This window comes from Lygodium microphyllum, chromosome 23 (genome assembly GCF_053477565.2).
Source record: "Lygodium microphyllum isolate KBCC chromosome 23, Lygodium_microphyllum_v1.1.10, whole genome shotgun sequence".
Taxonomy (NCBI): Eukaryota; Viridiplantae; Streptophyta; class Polypodiopsida; order Schizaeales; family Lygodiaceae; genus Lygodium; species Lygodium microphyllum.
In genome coordinates, this window is record NC_141157.1 from 106919036 (window position 1) to 106936983 (window position 17948).

Below are 17948 nucleotides of genomic sequence, written 5' to 3' on the forward strand. Positions count from 1 at the left end.
AGCAGGCAAGGCAGCGGGAGAGGCGCGGGAGGCGGGAGCAGTAGGCGAGAGCTGGCGGGACAGGTGGGAGCAGCAGGGGAGCCAGGCACGATACGCAGGCAAGCCAGGCGAAGTAGGCAAAGCAGACGCGACAAGCGCAACAGGCGGGAGAGGAGAGGCGAAGTCGTCAAGCAGCAAATCGCCTAAACGGGCGCCAACAAACAAACAACTTTTTTAAAAAATTAATTTCCATTGTTGGAATGGCTGTTTCAAATGGGGAACAGCCCTGGAACGGATAGGGAACGGCCCAGAACGGGATGGAACGGGACATGGAATAGGTTGGAACGTTCCGCCTGCGTTTCCTGGCCTTAGACCTCCCGGAATGCGTAAATGCGTTCCTATGCGCCGGAACGGCCGTTCCTTGTTTCTATGTGAGAAACCCTGCACCCTTCACCCACAATTTGCGTTTTGCGTTTAGGGTTTGCAACCCCAAAAAGGCGCGCCCTCCTAGACTGACTGTGCCTATTTATAGGCCACTTTCTTTGATGCCAAGTAGATGATGGTGATGCAAGGTGGAAGATGCTCTAAATGCAAGGCCTAATGTTGGAACAGGGCACATGAAGCTTGAAGAGGAAGGGTAAAGGCAGCTATGAGCCAAAAAATTGCAATGTCCTTTTGAAGGGGTGTTAGGGCAGTGGAAGAGATTGGTGAGAGAGGGGAAGTGTGTTTGATGATGGAGGAAGAGGGGTGAAGAATGATTGAAGAGTGGTGGGGTGGTGAAGAATGAATGAAGTGATTGCTTATTGCTTATTCATAGGGATAATCTATCTAGGGTGGCGCACCACTATTTGGGTGCTCATTGAAAAAGTGGCCAAAATGAGGACACCAACCCTTTTTGGGGCTGTCAGTGTGAAACCCTAAATGAAGTGTGTGAACTGAAGAAGTGGTTTCTCAGAATTGCCTACTCCGTGAAGGCCTCTGGCTATTGTCGCATGCATCAAAATGCTGTCGATAGCCCCAAAATCTAATTAGTAGCTCCCTCTTTCCTCCCACAGAGCTAGCACCAATCAAATGGGCCTCTACAGCCCCCAAACAGCATTCTCCCTCATTGCACGAGTAGTTTTGCCAAGTGGCAGCCTTCTAATCCCATTTTTCAGCAATTTCTAGCCATTTAATTAATTTTCAGAAGAAATTAATCTTGAAAATTAATTTCAGCCCTTTTGACCTTGCCCAAAATTAGATGTGCCCATCCACAATTTAATTGGCTAGGCTATTTGCAACCTCAAGTGGTCCCCAACCTTAACTGGCCATTGATCATGCACAAATTAATTAATTAGTGCCTAGTCCCTAGTGTTGTCACTGACACTTATTGGCGAATTAATCGTGACCCTAGGGCCAAACTTATACCAATTGAAATTTGACACCCAAAACCCAATTGGCATAAGTGGTCACAACTTTTCCCTTTGACACCCCTTACTTTCTCAAGGTGCTTGGCTTGTTACTGTGAAATAACTATCATGTGCATCACGTGTGCCTTACAACATTGCACATTTGAATATTCAATTAATCAAGTGTTACTAGCAAAATCAAAGTATCACAAAAATTTTATGTCCCCATGATAGATAGTAATGCAATAAACACAAACCCTAAATGCAAAACGCAAAACACATATCTAAAAATGCAAAACTTGAAAAACACAAACTCGAACAGAGAAGAGAGAGAACTCTAAAGTGAATGAATGAATGCTGTAAATGAAGGAGAGAATGTATAGAATGCTCAAGGGTAGAGCTGTTCAATGGCTGGTGGATCTTGTGGAAGCATTCTATGAAGGGTGTGAGAGTGTGCAATGGCGTGCAAGGTCAAGCGTTAGCTAAAGAACAGAGATGAGTTGAGAGTTAGAGGAAGAGTGAACGCAGAGATAGGTGTACCGATGTGATGGTACACAGAATAAAAAAATGTATTTATATGTTAGGGTACATTAAGGGTGTGTTCACACCTGTAAGTCTATTTTACACGGAGACGAAGGGACTTTACACCCAACAACCTCCCACTTAAAGGCCCGAAGTGGTACCTTTAAGCTAACCAACTCCCACTAAACGAATGCAATGCTCATGCTGAGCCTTTGCAAGAGACTTAGTGAGAACATCTACAGGGTTATCTTGGGTTTTGACGTTAGTCAGTGTGACAAGACCATCATCCAAGACCTGTCGAATAAAGTGATACCGAACATCTATGTGTTTGGTACGTGCATGGAACATGGCATTCTTAGCCAGACATACTGTACTCATGCTATCACAATCAGCCTCGATAGTACTCAGTGCCACAATTTTCTGCAATCTTGAACACCAAGAGATAGCCCCACCAGCCAAAGTAAAAACATACCCAGTGGTAGATTTCCTAGTGTCAAGATCTCCTGCCATGCGTGAATCACAAAATCCCTGCAACTCTAGTGTACCCTTTCCATAGCATATACACTTTTCTTGTGTACCTTTCAAGTATCTGAAGATACATTTCACTGCTTCCAAATGTGGCTTGCTAGGGTTAGACATAAATCTGCTAACAACTCCCACTGTTGAGCATTGTCAGGGCGAGTTGCAACCATGGCATACATCAAAGATCCACAAGCTGATACATAAGGTATACCCTTAATGGCGCTAGCAGCTGCATCATCCTTAGGGCAATCAGCTTTGCTAAGCTTTGTATGTGGCGGTAAAGGCACACCAAGAGGCTTAGCATCAGCCATATTAAACCTGTCAAGTACTTTGCTGATGTACTTGTTCTGTGAGAGAAACAACAAATGCTGCTCTCTGTCTCTTTTAATGCGTATGCCTAAAATGTGTTCAGCTGCCCCCAAATCTTTCATAGAGAAGGCTGAACTTAGCTGCCTTTTAAGAGCATTCAAAGTACTCTTATGCTGTCCTGCAATCTGCATGTCATCCACATATAAAACCAGCACAATAAGGCTGCCATCATCAACCTTTTTAGTGTATAAGCAGTGATCTGCATGACTATGTTTAAATCCATGGCTGAGCATAAAGGTATCAAAATTTTTGTACCATTGTCTAGGGGCTTGTTTCAGCCCATATAAGCTGCGTTTCAGCTTACAAACCAAATGCTCTTTTCCTGGAATAGCAAATCCTTCTGGCTGTTTCGTGTACAACTCTTCATCCAAGTCACTGTGAAGAAAAGCAGTCTTCACATCCATCTGATTCAACCCTAAATCCAAGGATATAGTGAGAGCAAACAAAACACGAAGTGTAGTCATCTTCACCACTGGTGAAAAGACCTCCTGGAAGTCTATGCCTTCCTTTTGTGTATAGCCCTTAGCAACCAGCCGTGCCTTATATTTGGGCTTCCCATCAATACATTTCACTTTGTAAACCCAGGAATAACTTTCCTATCCTTGGGTAAAGGTACAAGCTCCCATGTGTTATTTGCATATAGAGACTTCATCTCTTTTTGCATAGCAAGCTCCCACTTTCTCTTGCTTTCACATGACTGTGCCTCTTTAAATGTCAGAGGCTCACCCTCATCAGTCAACAAAATGCAATCCAAAGATGGCTGAAACCTCTGTGGCTGCCTTCTGACACGTGTAGACTGTCTTACCCAATGATCTGTATTATCAGACAGTGGACCTACATCCTGAGGAATGTGCACACCATCACCAGGTGGCTGATTTTCAGCATTTTCTTGCTGCTGTAATCTGTTTTCAGCATATTCTTCTTGCTGTCCTATTTCATCCTGTGCATCTATTTGCTGTCCATGATCTTCTGGCTGTAGCACAATAGGTTGCTGCTCATTTTCAGCATCGAAAGGGACAGAATTTTCAGCTAATGGCTGCTGAATGGCTGGCTGTTCATGCTGAAATTTGACCTTCTTTTTGTCAAGATCACCATGTGTAGCATTTTTCAGCAACTTTGCCTCATTAAATACTACATCTCGGCTGCGTATTATCTTCCTGCCCTGAGGAAGCCAAACTTTATAACCCATCTCTCCCTCATCTCCATATCCCATGAAGATGCCCTTGATGGATTTCATGTCTAGTTTGGTCCTCTGTTCTACAAGTACATGCACAAAGGCATCACGGCCAAAGACACACAAATGGTCATATGAAGCAGGTTTGCTAGACCAAACCTCTTCAGGAATGCCATTTTCCAATGCACGATTGGGAGAGCGATTGCATACATGAATTGCAGTTTTAAGAGCCTCTCCCCAAAATTGCTGCAGGAGATTAGTTGTGGACAGCATGCATCTGACTCTCTCACAAAGTGTGCGGTTAAATCTTTCAGCCACGCCATTTGATGCATGATTATAAGGGGTTGTCAACTCCCTCTTAATGCCATGCATCTCACAAAACTTGTTAAATTCTTTTGAGACATACTCACCCCCATTATTTGTTCTTATGGCTTTCAACTTAAGCCCTTTTTGTGTGGTAACAAAAGCATGAAATTTTTTAAAAGAATCCAACACTTCCTTTTTGCTCTTAAGTGCATACACCCATGACTTTCTACTGAAATCATCAATGAAAGTAACAAAGTACCGTACACCCCCATACGAATTAACAGGCATAGTGCACACATCAGAGTGTACTAGGTCAAGAGCATTAGATTTCTTAACGGCACCAGAGTAATAAGGAGACTTCACTTGTTTTCCATATAAGCAATCATTACAAAATTCGAGACCAGAGCCTTTTACATCAAATCTCCCTAAAGAGGAGAGAACCTGAAGGCCTTTTTGGCTCATATGACCAAGTCTTTTGTGCCAAAGCTCCATTTGTGAATAGACTTCAGCCACGGCCAAGAACTTGCCAGGTAATGCTTTACAATGCAAGTAATATAAAGTCCCCCTTTTGCTGCCTTTAACAATTAGCATAGAGCCCTTATGGACCTTCCAGGATCCACCACCAAATGTAGTAAAGTACCCTTTAGCATCAAGTTGCCCAACTGATAGTAGACTCTTCTTTATGTCAGGTACAAATTTGACATCCGGCAAAAGCAGCTCTTGGCCATTTTCAAGAGCCAAGTGAATGGTACCAACACCCTCTATCTCACATGCGTAGTTATTACCCAAGTAAACTGTCACAAGCCTCTGACAACTATTACCTTTTTGTTGATTTCTTTATTACATATTTTATTTGGTTTTTCTTTTTGGAAGGATCCCTCTTGAAATCTAAACGCCTGAGTTGCATGGCCAGTATGTGAAATAGACAGGAATGTCTAGTGAGTCAAGACTGGACAGTTAAGGTCCAGTACAAGTCTGGAAGAGACTGATGGCACTGTAGATTGACAAGTCTGGAAGAGACTTGTGAAAGTGTATATGGACAAGTGTGTTGAAGAACTAGCCTGGAAGTGACTAGTTCAAAGTGAAGATGGTCAAATCTCCAAGAGATTAGTCCATGTGGGGTCATCAGTGGAAATTCACTTTCAGTTGAGCTACATTACAGATTTGGATGTAGCCATAGTCTGCAAAGATGGTTAGAAGACTAGTGGGGATGCAATGGAAGCAACCCCTAAAATTTAGGGAGTTACTATTTTTGGACACCAGAATCTGTTCGCGTCATTATCTTCGTTTTTGTATGAGGATTAATCCTCTGGTCTGTGCCGAGGTTAAATTTTGAACTGAGGATGGAGAATTTTGGACCGAAAGGTTTAAATAGGAAAATTGTTACATGTATGCCATGTTACAATTTGGACATAAATTCCCAAAAGAGAGAGAGAGGGCAGCACAAAAACGAGTTTCAATGCATGGGGGGCTCATTTTTTGTGAAAGGGAGATGGATTGCTGCAGATGGAGAGCTCTCGAGAGCTGGTCTACCTTGTCTATGATGCACAGAGGCTTGAGCTTGCTTCCTACTCTCTCTCTCTCCCCCTAACAATATGGTTATGCTGCAAAATCAAGGGCCTTTCTTCTGATTCAGGTACAGCTGTGTGGAATATGCTGTTTTTGCATGAGGCAAGGGCCTCTTTTCTCTAGGAATAGGAGCAGTTGTTTGCTGCCCACAAGCAGGGACAGGTGAGGGTGGTAACCTCACCAAGTAAGTGTCTGAAACAGCACTGAATCAGTACAGATTTTGGACTGTTTAGAGGGTAATTCAGAGCCCAATTGATGTCAGAATCAAGGGGCAATTGGCATAGATGTTGATGAACAGTTCAGGGATCAATATGAGCTGAAAACAGGGTTTAGAACAGGTCTGAACCAGTAATTACAGTGAGCTGAACAGTACAGGGAAGAGTATGAGTTGTAAACAGGTTTCAGAACAGGTCTGAACCAGTAAATACAGCAGACTGAAATGGTCAATTCTGCACTCCAACCAGAAGTTTCAGACTTGGGCAGAGTTTCCCCTCCTGGTCTGCTTGTCTTGGGTCAGTAATTGTATTGTTATGCTACCAAATTTCACCCAGAATAGGTGAAAGACAGCCCATTGTACTTTCTCTTTTAAAAAAAAAAGAAATACCGCAAGGGGCGCCTAGCTTAGGGGCCAACAGGGTGTCTGTGTGGCAATAGGAGCATTTTAGCTTCCTGTTTTTCTTCTCGATTCTGAGTCTTTAAGTTCAGGTAAAGTGGGCGACTGTTAATTGGGTGAAAGCATTTATATATTTTGGTTGTACACTACCGCCCTTCCCAGTGAACAGGCCTGTGGCATGGTTCCATTGCCAGGATCGAATCACTTTTTCCCTAAAGAGTGAGCCAGGGTTTGTTTGGGTGTAAGACACAGAATTGTGCAATATGGCTGATAGAAAGGAAGACACCAGAGAGGAAGCGTTTGCATCACAGGAGATCCGTGTTGTTCATGAGGTGGGAGAGTCTTCTAGACCTCCACAGTTTGTTACTCCTCCTGTTATGGTTGAGCTACAAGTTCATACGGCTTCTTCTATGGATGAAGACATTTTCAAGACTCAGTTAGTTGCTGCTGTGAGTATGTTTACTCAAGTGATGCAGAATCCAAGGTTTTTGGCATTTTTGCAGCCTTCCCTTCCTTTACAGCAAGTTGGGTAATCTGCAAAGATTTCGGATCCAGTAGAGGTCCAGGATAAGGGTAAGCATGCTGCAGATTCAGTGGAAACACCAAGGCAGCTTGCGGAGTCAATGGAGACTCCAAGATTGGTTCCGACTGTCCAGGAACAGGTGGCGGAAATGCTAGTTACATAGGCATTGCTAGTTCAGCTCATCACTTTACAGCAGCCAATGTTGGTTTAAATGGACAGGGAAACAGTTTTCAGGCTTTACCACAGGTTTTCCCACCGATCTCTGTACATCCTGGGTACTTTGGAGGTGGATTTGTATTTCAGAGTATGGCTGGTTATGCACCTGGAAACCAGATTTATGTACCAGGAACAGTGTTTGGGGGTACACAGGGTTTTATGGCAAACCCCATGTATGGCAATATAGGCATGCAGGTTGGATTTCAGGGTGTTCAAGGCAGTTTTGGCATGCCACAGGGCACTTTTGGTATGGTTGGTTATCAAAATCAGCAAGCAAGTATTGTGTCTACAAGCCCTGTAGTGAGTGGTCCGGCAACTCCTATGCCACCTATTAGTGTTCCTATGTCACAGGCATATCCTACGGATCCTTTGATGGCTCACGAGAAGCCAAAGCCATACAAGGAAGGTGGTGCAACCGTGCAGTTTGACATCTTTCAAGGATTTGAAGATAGGACTAAGGCTCTCTCTTTCTTACAGCAGTTTGATGCCGCATTTGCAGGGGGGGACTTTACAAAGCCTTCTAAGGTTCGGAAAGCTGCCACTTTTCTTAAGGACAATGCTAGTCAGTGGTGGAGTACACTGTTAATGCAAGGACAGGCTCTCTCACTTGGACTTACTTTAAGCAAGTATTTGCTTCTGCTTGGTTGACCAATGAATTTGAGATCGATGTTATGTCAGCTTGGCACAATTTGGATGCATCTAAATGCAAGGATCTGGAAGATTATAACAAGAAGTTTTGGGAGGCTTTGCTTCCAGTCACTTCTTACAGGGTTGTGCCATTGACTGAGCAGATAGAGAAATATTGCTGTGGGCTGCCCAAGGAACTCCGGAATTATTGTGCAAAGACAAAGGTCACCACTTTGACTCAGTTAATCGAGAATGCCAGCACAAGAAATGCATTATTGTTGGGATAGTCAAGTGGTTCTGGGGGCAGCATTAAACAGGACAAATCTGAAAAATTTCAGCAAAGAAGCCATTTGGTAAACAGGTTTCTCAGATTTCTCAAAGCACAGGTAAATCTTGGCAGTTCAAGAAGAAGCCAACCAAGTTCTTTGGACAGTAGCCAAAGGACCAGAAGAAACCTTTTGTGCGCAAGTCTCTTGAAGAGAGAAAGGCTTTAATGGCTGAGAGGAAATGCTTTATTTGTGAGCAGACTGGTTATATTGCATCTAACTGTCCGGACAAGAATAAGAGATCAGTCGATGATGATAAAGAGGATAGGAAAGGAAAGAAGCCCAAACCTTTAGCAGGTTTAGTGCCAGATATATTGGGAGACAAGCCACACTCGGATGCTAATGAGCTTTGCAGAGCTTGGGGTAAAGTTAGGGATCAACATGTACTTATTTTCTTTGATCTTGGAGCTAAGGCAAACTTTATCTCACCAGAGTTGGCTTCTACTTTGGGCATCAGAGCAGATGAGATGGGCTACACAGCAGAGGCAAGGTTGGCATGTCCTAGCCACTCAGAGTCTGTGACACCCATTCTTGGAAAGCTGCGTCTTCATGTACAGTCTTATGTTGATGCAGAAGAATTTTATATCATGCCACTTGAAGGCTGTGATGTCTTGTTGGGAATGCCATGGATGTTTAGAAAGCATGGTGTGTTGGATACCTTTAACAAGACACTGACTTTGGAACATAGGGGAAAGACTCATGTGCTTGATGTGAAGCTTAAAGGAGAGTCTGTACCTGTTGTATCGGCTTTTGCCATTACATCTGTAATAAAGAATCATCTTTCTGCGTACTTGATTTTTGCACGTGATGTCAAGGATAATGATGAGTCAAGTTTTTCTATGTTAGATAGAGACATGTCTGCTTTTTTGTCTCAGTTCAGTGATTGTTTTTTTGACTCATTACCATCACAGTTGCCACTGGAGAGGTCTGAGGATCATGCAATAGATTTGGTGCCAGGCAGTAGCCCACCAAATAGACCTCCGTATAGGGTTAGTGCAGCCCAACAGAAAGAGATATTGAGCCAGGTGAATGAGCTGTTGGAAAAAGGGCTGATTCAGCCAAGTTCATCTCCCTTTTGCTCACCAGTGCTCCTAGTGCAGAAGAAGGATGGCTCTTGGCACATGTGCATAGATTACCGAGCGTTGAACAAGAGTACCATCAAGAACAGGTTCCCCATTCCAAGAATTGACGACATCCTTGACCGTTTGGAAGGAGCGTCAATATTCAGCAGGATAGATTTGAAGAGTGGATACCACAGATCAGGATTAAGCATGAGGATGTGCATAAGACTGCATTTAGGACCACGTTTGGTCTCTATGAGTTCTTGGTAATGCCATTTGGACTTACTAATGCTCCTGCTACGTTTAATCGAATGATGGACAGGATTTTTCGTCCATACAGGCAGTTTGTTGGTACATTCTTTGATGACATGATTGTCTTTTCAAAGAATGAACAGGAGCATAGAGAACACTTGAAAGCAGTCTTTGATGAGCTTTGTAGTAATAGGTTGCTTATCAATGGCAAGAAGAGTGAGTTCTTCTTGGAAGAAATCCAGTTCTTGGGGCACATAGTGTCAAAGGATGGTGTCCGAATGGATCCTGCTAAGGTTGAAGCAATTAGAACATGGCCAGATTTGAAGACTGTCCATGATGTTAGAAGCTTCTTGGGTTTGTGGTCTTACTACAGGAGGTTCATTCGCAATTTTGCAGAGATTGCTTCACCTTTACATGCTTTACAGAAGAAAGGAATCCCTTTCCAATGGACACAGAAAGAGATTTCAGCTTTTAATCTTCTTAAAGAAAAGATGACTTCTAGTCCAGTGATCATTCTACCAGATCTTAGGAAGTCATTTGTTGTCCAGTGTGACGCCTGTGGCAATAGCATTGGTGCAGTGTTAATGCAAGATGGCCGGGTAGTGGCTTATGAAAGCAGAATCTTGTGAGGGCCAGAGAAGACTATGTAGGTCTATGAGAAAGAATTGCTGGCTGTGATTCATGCGCTTTCTTGTTGGAAACACTACCTACTTGGGGCAGATTTTGTTGTCCAGACAGATCATCAGACATTGCGTTATTTCTTAACTCAGACTAAGCTGTCAGAAAAGTATATGCGTTGGGCAAACTTTTTGTCAATGTTCCATTTTCAGATTGTGCGTGTGGAAGGCATAAAGAATGTTGTGGCTAATGCTTTGTCAAGGGAGCCAGAAATTTCAACTGTGTCAATTCCTTATCATCATGAGCTTGATGATATGAAGGAACAGTACGTTGATGATGAAGATTTTGCAAGGATCTTTGATCAGCTTGTCAATGGACAACATCATGAGCATTATCTTCTCAAGGATGGTTTCATGTTGATGCGTGGTAAACTATGTGTGACTATGCCATTGAGACGGAAAGTTATGACAGAGAGTCATTCTCCACCGTATGTAGGGCATCGTGGTATTGATGCAACAGTCAAAGCAGTAGAGACATTCTTTTATTGGCCTACTTTGAGAAGAGCCGTGGATGCTTTTGCGCGGCAGTGTTTGATTTGCCAGAAGGTCAAGTTTGACAGGCAAAAAGCACCAGGGCTTTTACAGCCATTGCCTATTCCAGATAAACCATGGGAAAGCATAGCTATGGATTTTATCTTTGATCTTCCAAGGACACAGACAAGAAATGATGGGATATGGAGGTTTAGCAAACATGCTCATTTCATTCCTGTAAGGAAGAAGATAAAACCAGATCAGATGGCACGTTTGTTCATGTGCAGTGTCTTCAAGTATCATGGTATGCCATAGTCTATTGTCAGTGACCGTGATCCACGGATGAGAAGTCTATTCTGGAGAGGCATGTTTGAGAACATGGGCACAACGCTTAAGTTCTGATCGTCATTTCATCCACAGACTGATGGACAGTCAGAAGAGGCAAATTCTATTGTCTTGGATTTGCTTAAGTGCTATGTGTTAGGGCACAAGTCAAAGTGGGAGCAGTATTTGCCTTTGGTCGAGTATGCATACAATAATACTGTGCATTCATCAACAGGCAAAGCCCCTTTTGAAATTGTTGAAGGTGGTAAAAAGGTTCCTCCCATTTTGCATACAAAGGATAAGATCTTTCAGGCAGATCAGTATGTGCAGAGTATGGGTGAAATGAATCAGAAAGTTAAGCATGCCCTTGAAAGGACTCAATCAAAGCAAAAGAAAGCTGTTGATCATCACCGTCGTGAATTGATATTTTCACTTGGTGATTGGGTACTGTTGCGGTTTGAAAAGGCACGCTTAAAGAAGCGGAAAGGCAAGAAAAGTCTTTTCACTAAGCTTAGTATGGGATACTATGGGCCTTTTCAAGTAACAGAGAAGATTAGTGATGTTAGTTATAGGCTGAAATTGCCTGACAATTGGAAGATTCATAATGCTTTCCATGTGTCTTCTTAGACCCTATGTGGGTGATGTGCCAGAAGATATGCCAGCTGAGGAACAGCCCGAAGTTGAGGAACTTGATGAAATTCTTGTTCCAGAACAGGTATTGGCACACAAAGAAAGGAAAGTGAAAGGCAAGGTTGCTTGAAGGTATTTGGTTAAGTTCAAGAACTATCTAGCTATAGATGCTAAGTGGATGGACGAAGGTGAACTTGCAGAGTCACCTAATGTGTTGGAACCTTACCTTGAAGCATTTCGCTTGCAACCTACCTTGACCCCTTGTATCTCTAAGCTGAAATAGATTGTCAAAGTGACAATTGCTCAAGAAAGAAATTATATACAGAAATAGATTTTGTACATGTTAACACTTATTGTGTCCATATGGTTTTCTCAGTGCTAAAGAAGTAAGTATTGCTTGCAAGAATACAGTTTTTACTTCTATTGAATTGAATACATGTTGTAACAATGGTTACTCGATCGGGCATGTATTTTGTGAATTGACTCAGTGGGGATATCATTTTGATGTACCGGCCACTAGATCTCTAGTCAAGGTGATGTGGAGTCATCAAATGAGAATCTGCCACTATGGGGATATCATTGTGGTGTACCAGCCACTATATCTGGAAACAGTGATGTGGAGTCACATGATGATAGTCTGCCATGTTTCACAGTTAGAACATATATGTGTTAACAGTGTGTTCAGTACACAATGTTGACTGATAGCATGTATGTGTTGTACATGTGCTGCCAAGTGTAAGTTCACTGGGTTAGTTGGAAGCATGTATGACATTCATGCAACGAGGACGTTTGCGATTTCGAGAGGGTGGTATGTCACAAGACTGTGACAACTATTACCTTTTTGTTGATTTCTTTATTGCATGTTTTATTTGGTTTTTCTTTTTGGAAGGATCCCTCTTGAAATCTAAACGCCTGAGTTGCATGGCCAGTATGTGAAACAGACAGGAATGTCTAGTGAGTCAAGACTGGACAGTTAAGGTCTAGTACAAGTCTGGAAGAGACTGATGGCACTGTAGATTGACAAGTCTGGAAGAGACTTGTGAAAGTGTATATGGACAAGTGTGTTGAAGAACAAGCCTGGAAGAGACTAGTTCAAAGTGAAGATGGTCAAATCTCCAAGAGATTAGTCCATGTGGGGTCATCAGTGGAAATTCACTTTCAGTTGAGCTACATTACAGATTTGGATGTAGCCATAGTCTACAAAGATGGTTCGAAGACTAGTGGGGATGCAATGGAAGCAACCCCTAAAATTTAGGGAGTTACTATTTTTGGACGCCAGAATCTGTTCGCGTCATTATCTTCGTTTTTGTACGAGGATTAATCCTCTGGTCTGTGCCGAGGTTAAATTTTGAACCGAGGATGGAGAATTTTAGACCGAAAGGTTTAAACAGGAAAATTGTTACATGTATGCCATGTCACAATTTGGGCATAAATTCCCAAAAGAGAGAGAGAGGGCAGCACAAAAACGAGTTTCAATGCATGGGGGGCTCATTTTTTGTGAAAGGGAGATGGATTGCTGCAGATGGAGAGCTCTTGAGAGCTGGTCTACCTTGTCTATGATGCACAGAGGCTTGAGCTTGCTTCCTACTCTCTCTCTCTCCCCCTGACAGTATGGTTATGCTGCAGAATCAAGGGCCTTTCTTCTGATTCAGGTACAGCTGTGTGGAATATGCTGTTTTTGCATGAGGCAAGAGCCTCTTTTCTCCAGGAACAGGAGCAGTTGTTTGCTGCCCACAAGCAGGGACAGGTGAGGGTGGTAACCTCACCAAGTAAGTGTCTGAAACAGCACTGAATCAGTACAGATTTTGGACTGTTCAGAGGGTAATTCAGAGCCCAATTGATGTCAGAATCAAGGGGCAATTGGCACAGATGTTGATGAACAATTCAGGGATCAATATGAGCTGAAAACAGGGTTTAGAACAGGTCTGAACCAGTAATTACAGTGAGCTGAACAGTACAGGGAAGAGTATGAGTTGTAAACAGGTTTCAGAACAGGTCTGAACCAGTAAATACAGCAGACTGAAATGGTCAATTCTGCACTCCAACCAGAAGTTTCAGACTTGGGCAGAGTTTCCCCTCCTGGTCGGCTTGTCTTGGGTCAGTAATTGTATTGTTATGCTACCAAATTTCACCCAGAATAGGTGAAAGACAGCCCATTGTACTTTCTCTTTTTAAAAATAAAGAAATACCGCAAGGGGCGCCTAGCTTAGGGGCCAACAGGGTGTCTGTGTGGCAACAGGAGCATTTTAGCTTCCTGTTTTTCTTCTTGATTCTGAGTCTTTAAGTTCAGGTAAAGTGGGCGACTTTTAATTGGGTGAAAGCATTTATATATTTTGGTTGTACACTACCGCCCTTCCCAGTGAACATGCCGGTTACAAAACCTTGTCTAGGCAACGTGCAGTATATTCAGAAAATGACTCCAAGGAGGGGGTAACATGAAAAGAAGCACCGTTGTCCACTATCCATGATTGTGATAGCCCATTATGAGCTAAAAGTAAAGCATCAATTACCTCCTTTTTGGTGATGTGCATATCACCTGTTGTTGCCATAATATCTACATCATTACATGAGGCTACAACAAGTATCTCTTCAGTGTCAGGAAGCTCTTCAATGACCACACTGGATGCAACATTTGCCTTGGCAACTTCTTTTGAGGAAGAGCTGTCATCATCTTTCTTTTTTTTACCTTGCTGTTTCTTTCTTTCTTGCTTTTTCTTGAAGTACCGGCAATTGGGCCTTTTATGCCCTTTACGCCCACATTGATAGCATGTGACATCTTGCTGTTTGCCCTTGCTTTTGCTTCTGCTTTTCCCTTTACTGGCTGCATTACCCCTCTTTTCAGATCTGCCTCTTACATGGTAAGCTGAGCCACTGCTTTCACCTCTAGACTTTCTTCTGATTTCTTCATTGAGGATTGAACCTCTAACACCATCAAAAGTCAAGGCAGGGTTGTTGCTAAGTGACACAACCAAGGATTCCAAGCTGTCAGGCAAAGTCATCAATAAGAAAACAGCTTTCAATTTATCATCGAAAGCAGTCAAACCAGAGTCCTGCAAGTGACTCAAAACCCCTATGAAAGCACTGAAATGCTCAGATGCTGGCTTAGACTCATCCAATTCCATGGTCACAAGTTTACGCATAAGATGTATTTGATTAGTAGTTGTATTTTCATAAGTATCCTTAAGCTTTTTCCATATAGCATAACCTGTATCAAGATGCTTGATGTCTGTAAGTACATCATCAGACACTGCCATTTTAATGTATGCAATGGCCTTCTTATTAAGTCTAGCCCAATCCATATCTGTCATAGTTGCAGGCTTAGTCTCCAAGAGAGCATCTTCATAGTCCTTGAGAAACAAAATGCCTCGCATCCTATCCTTCCACAAGTCAAAGCGAGTGCCATCAAACCTCTTGATTTCAAAGAGGGATTTTGTGTCACTGTTGCTAGAAGCATTTGCAGCCATTTTTCAGCAATACACCAGAAATTCAATGCTGCAATTTATGTCAGCAAAAATGAGCTGAATATTCAGCTGATTTCAGCCCAATTTTTCAGCAAATAATAGCAAGATTCAGTCCAAGTACATGTACAGCAGTAGAATGAATGACTTTCAGTAGTATGACTGCAATTTCAGCATACAATAAATGCATACATCACTGCCAGATAACTCCCACTTCAGCAATATCACCATAAATACATCTGCACCAATCCCAGATCTGCAAATGATCATTAAGATTGCTGCAACATGAATAATCAGCAATACATCAACTCAATGGGAGCTGCCCAACATGTGTATTGCATACATATGTGCTCGTATCAACTTATGATACCCCAAAATACCAAGAATTCTGTGCAATTTTCCCAAAATCGCACAAGTGGGAGATAAAAAATGCTCAAATCACTTTGCTTATGGCAACAAGATTGCTTCAGAAATATTCCCACAATGCATTTTACGTATTAATTTTGCCAAAATCCACAGATTTCAGTAAAAAACCCAAAATTTCACTGACCAATTTGCCCCGATTGCATTAATACATGTTCGCGAAAGCATAAAACGCGTAAATTTAGCCAAATTTCACAAAATTTTGCAAAAGCCCCAAATTTCTCGGGTCCAATTGTGCACCAATGTCAGCCAATCTGACTCAGCTGACCAAAATTTCGCCAATACAGCAAAAGCCCCAAATTTTATGGGTCCAACATTGAGAAATTTCACTCGGCTAAGCAAAATTTCAGTAAATTTGACGAAATCCCCAATTCAAATGCGCACAATGTCTGCAATTTCTGACGCATATGCCTCAATCTTGCATGAGCAGTACTCTATCTGAAAAAGCCCCAAATTTCTGTGCCTAAATCTGCACAAACTTGCGAACTGTGCTTGAGCACGCGAACTTGGTCAGTGTGCAAGGGGTGTCCTTGCAAAATTAACAATAAATTGACGTGAATTGCTGATATCATGACGAAAACATCAGCCGTTGACCAGTCGCCTTTTCCGCGTGCCTGTCGCCTAACAAATCTGCTTGCGCCTGTCCTCGTGAGCTGTTGCCTGCCTGTCGTCTGTTGTCGCCTGCCAGGGAGCTGTCGTCTGCAAGCGTCTGCTGTCGCCTGCCTATCGCCTGCCTGGGAACTGTCATCTGCAATCGTCTGCTGTTGCCTGACTATCGCTTGCTTGGGAACTGTCGTCTGCAGTCATCTGACTTGTGCAGGCTGTCGCGTGCCTATCGCCTGTTAACGCAGACTAGAAAACTGGCGACCTGACCTGTGGGAGGTGACAGCTTGCTAAAATGTGTCGCCTCGATGCGTGCGCAGCCTTCTGCTGAAAAATGACGTGCTGTTTTCTTCGCATGCGTGAGCTGAAATTAACTCGCCTTGACTTCGGGAAGTGCGCACACCTTCACTGAAGCTCTGATACCAGTTTGAAGGGTGTGAGAGTGCGCAATGGCGTGCAAAGCCAAGCGTTAGCTAAAGAACAGAGATGAGCTGAGAGTTAGAGGAAGAGTGAACGCAGAGATAGGTGTACCGATGTGATGGTACACAAAGAATAAAAAAATGTATTTATATGTTAGGGTACATTAAGGGTGTGTTCATACCCGTAAGTCTATTTACACGGAGACAAAGGGACTTTACACCCAACATTCTAAGGGAGACGTCAATGTGTGTTATCCACTAGAGACAGATCCCGAGTGCAGCAACCTTTAGTTAGAGTAGAGGCTGATGAATAAAAGTACTAAAAACACAAAAAATGACTTGCTATAGATGCAAATGCAAACTAGGCCAATGCTGGAAATCGAAGGGTAGTGGGCTGGAAACCAAAACACAATTGTCTCTGGGTTTGGTAGCTTTGGAATTGGTAAAGTGTTAGAACAATCCTCCCAAATTAGGGTTTTGCATGTGGGACATAGAAACTCTCTAGAATTGCTCCCTGTTTAATAACACTTTTGGTAATTTATTATTATTTACATATTTGGGGCTGTTTTAAAGAGCTAATCAATTGGTAATGTATGTATAGCTCAACAACTCTCTTCACACTACTTTTAGTGTTTGTTCGGTAATCTGATCAGCAACATTCATGTGAGAAAACATGTTGGAAGTCCCAAGGAATAAGATCAATGACTTTCGGGCAACTGAAAGGCAATGACAATAGAGTCTCCAAGAGAGTATTGCATTGAAAATGGTTATGAAAGTCTTTGGTATTGGAAGGATACTCACGAATCTTGTGTGTACTACCTATCTACATCTAGGATTTGTAGGTTTTAGTCTAGTTGCTACTAAGGCTCATTGCTAGTGTCTCCACATAGCATTTGTGAACAGCCCAAGCCTCACAATTGTTGCTTGTCAACAAATGGGAGTTTTGTCTGGATACATTGCCTTTCATGACTTTTCGGCCAATTGGCATTCCATGGAAGTCTAGTCTTCATTGGTGGTTGTTTCCAATGCTGGTGCTTGTTTAGCTATACTTTTTGGTATACATACCAGCCATCTTGCAAAGTGGTCTAAGACTTTTTCCTCTATCCAATTTTCCATTGTACAAATGTTATGTTTCATTTTAAAAAAAAGGAAGTGTTTCTTTTGGCAAAAAGGGCTCATTAATTAATTACTATTGGAATCTAGAATTGTCCAAAAACAGTTACTTGCAGTTTGAGGTGAAGTGTTTGGTACTCTTATAATGCACACTCGTGGAACTAACACAAGCTGTACTAGGTTTGGATTCACTACCCAAGTTAGGCAGAGAAAATGTTGATTCTTTGAAGCTTTTGTTTGAGATAAGAAACCCACCTGAATGCCAAAAGGGGGGGGTGCATTTTCTCCAAATATATTACTTGAGAGAGTGGACAAGAAGCATGCTTGCAATGTGCTTGGACTATGGCAAGATGAATGAAGAATGGAGCCTGATTGCATGGGAC

General features: G+C 42.5%; 1 protein-coding gene and 1 pseudogene across 2 annotated transcripts in view; both read left to right on the forward strand.

Moving 5' to 3' along the window:
* LOC148016592 (ARM repeat superfamily protein) overlaps window positions 1-17948 on the forward strand; it is a 38733-nt gene that overhangs the window by 7589 nt on the left and 13196 nt on the right. The window lies entirely within an intron of this gene.
* Window positions 7030-13454, forward strand: LOC148016593 (uncharacterized; annotated as a pseudogene).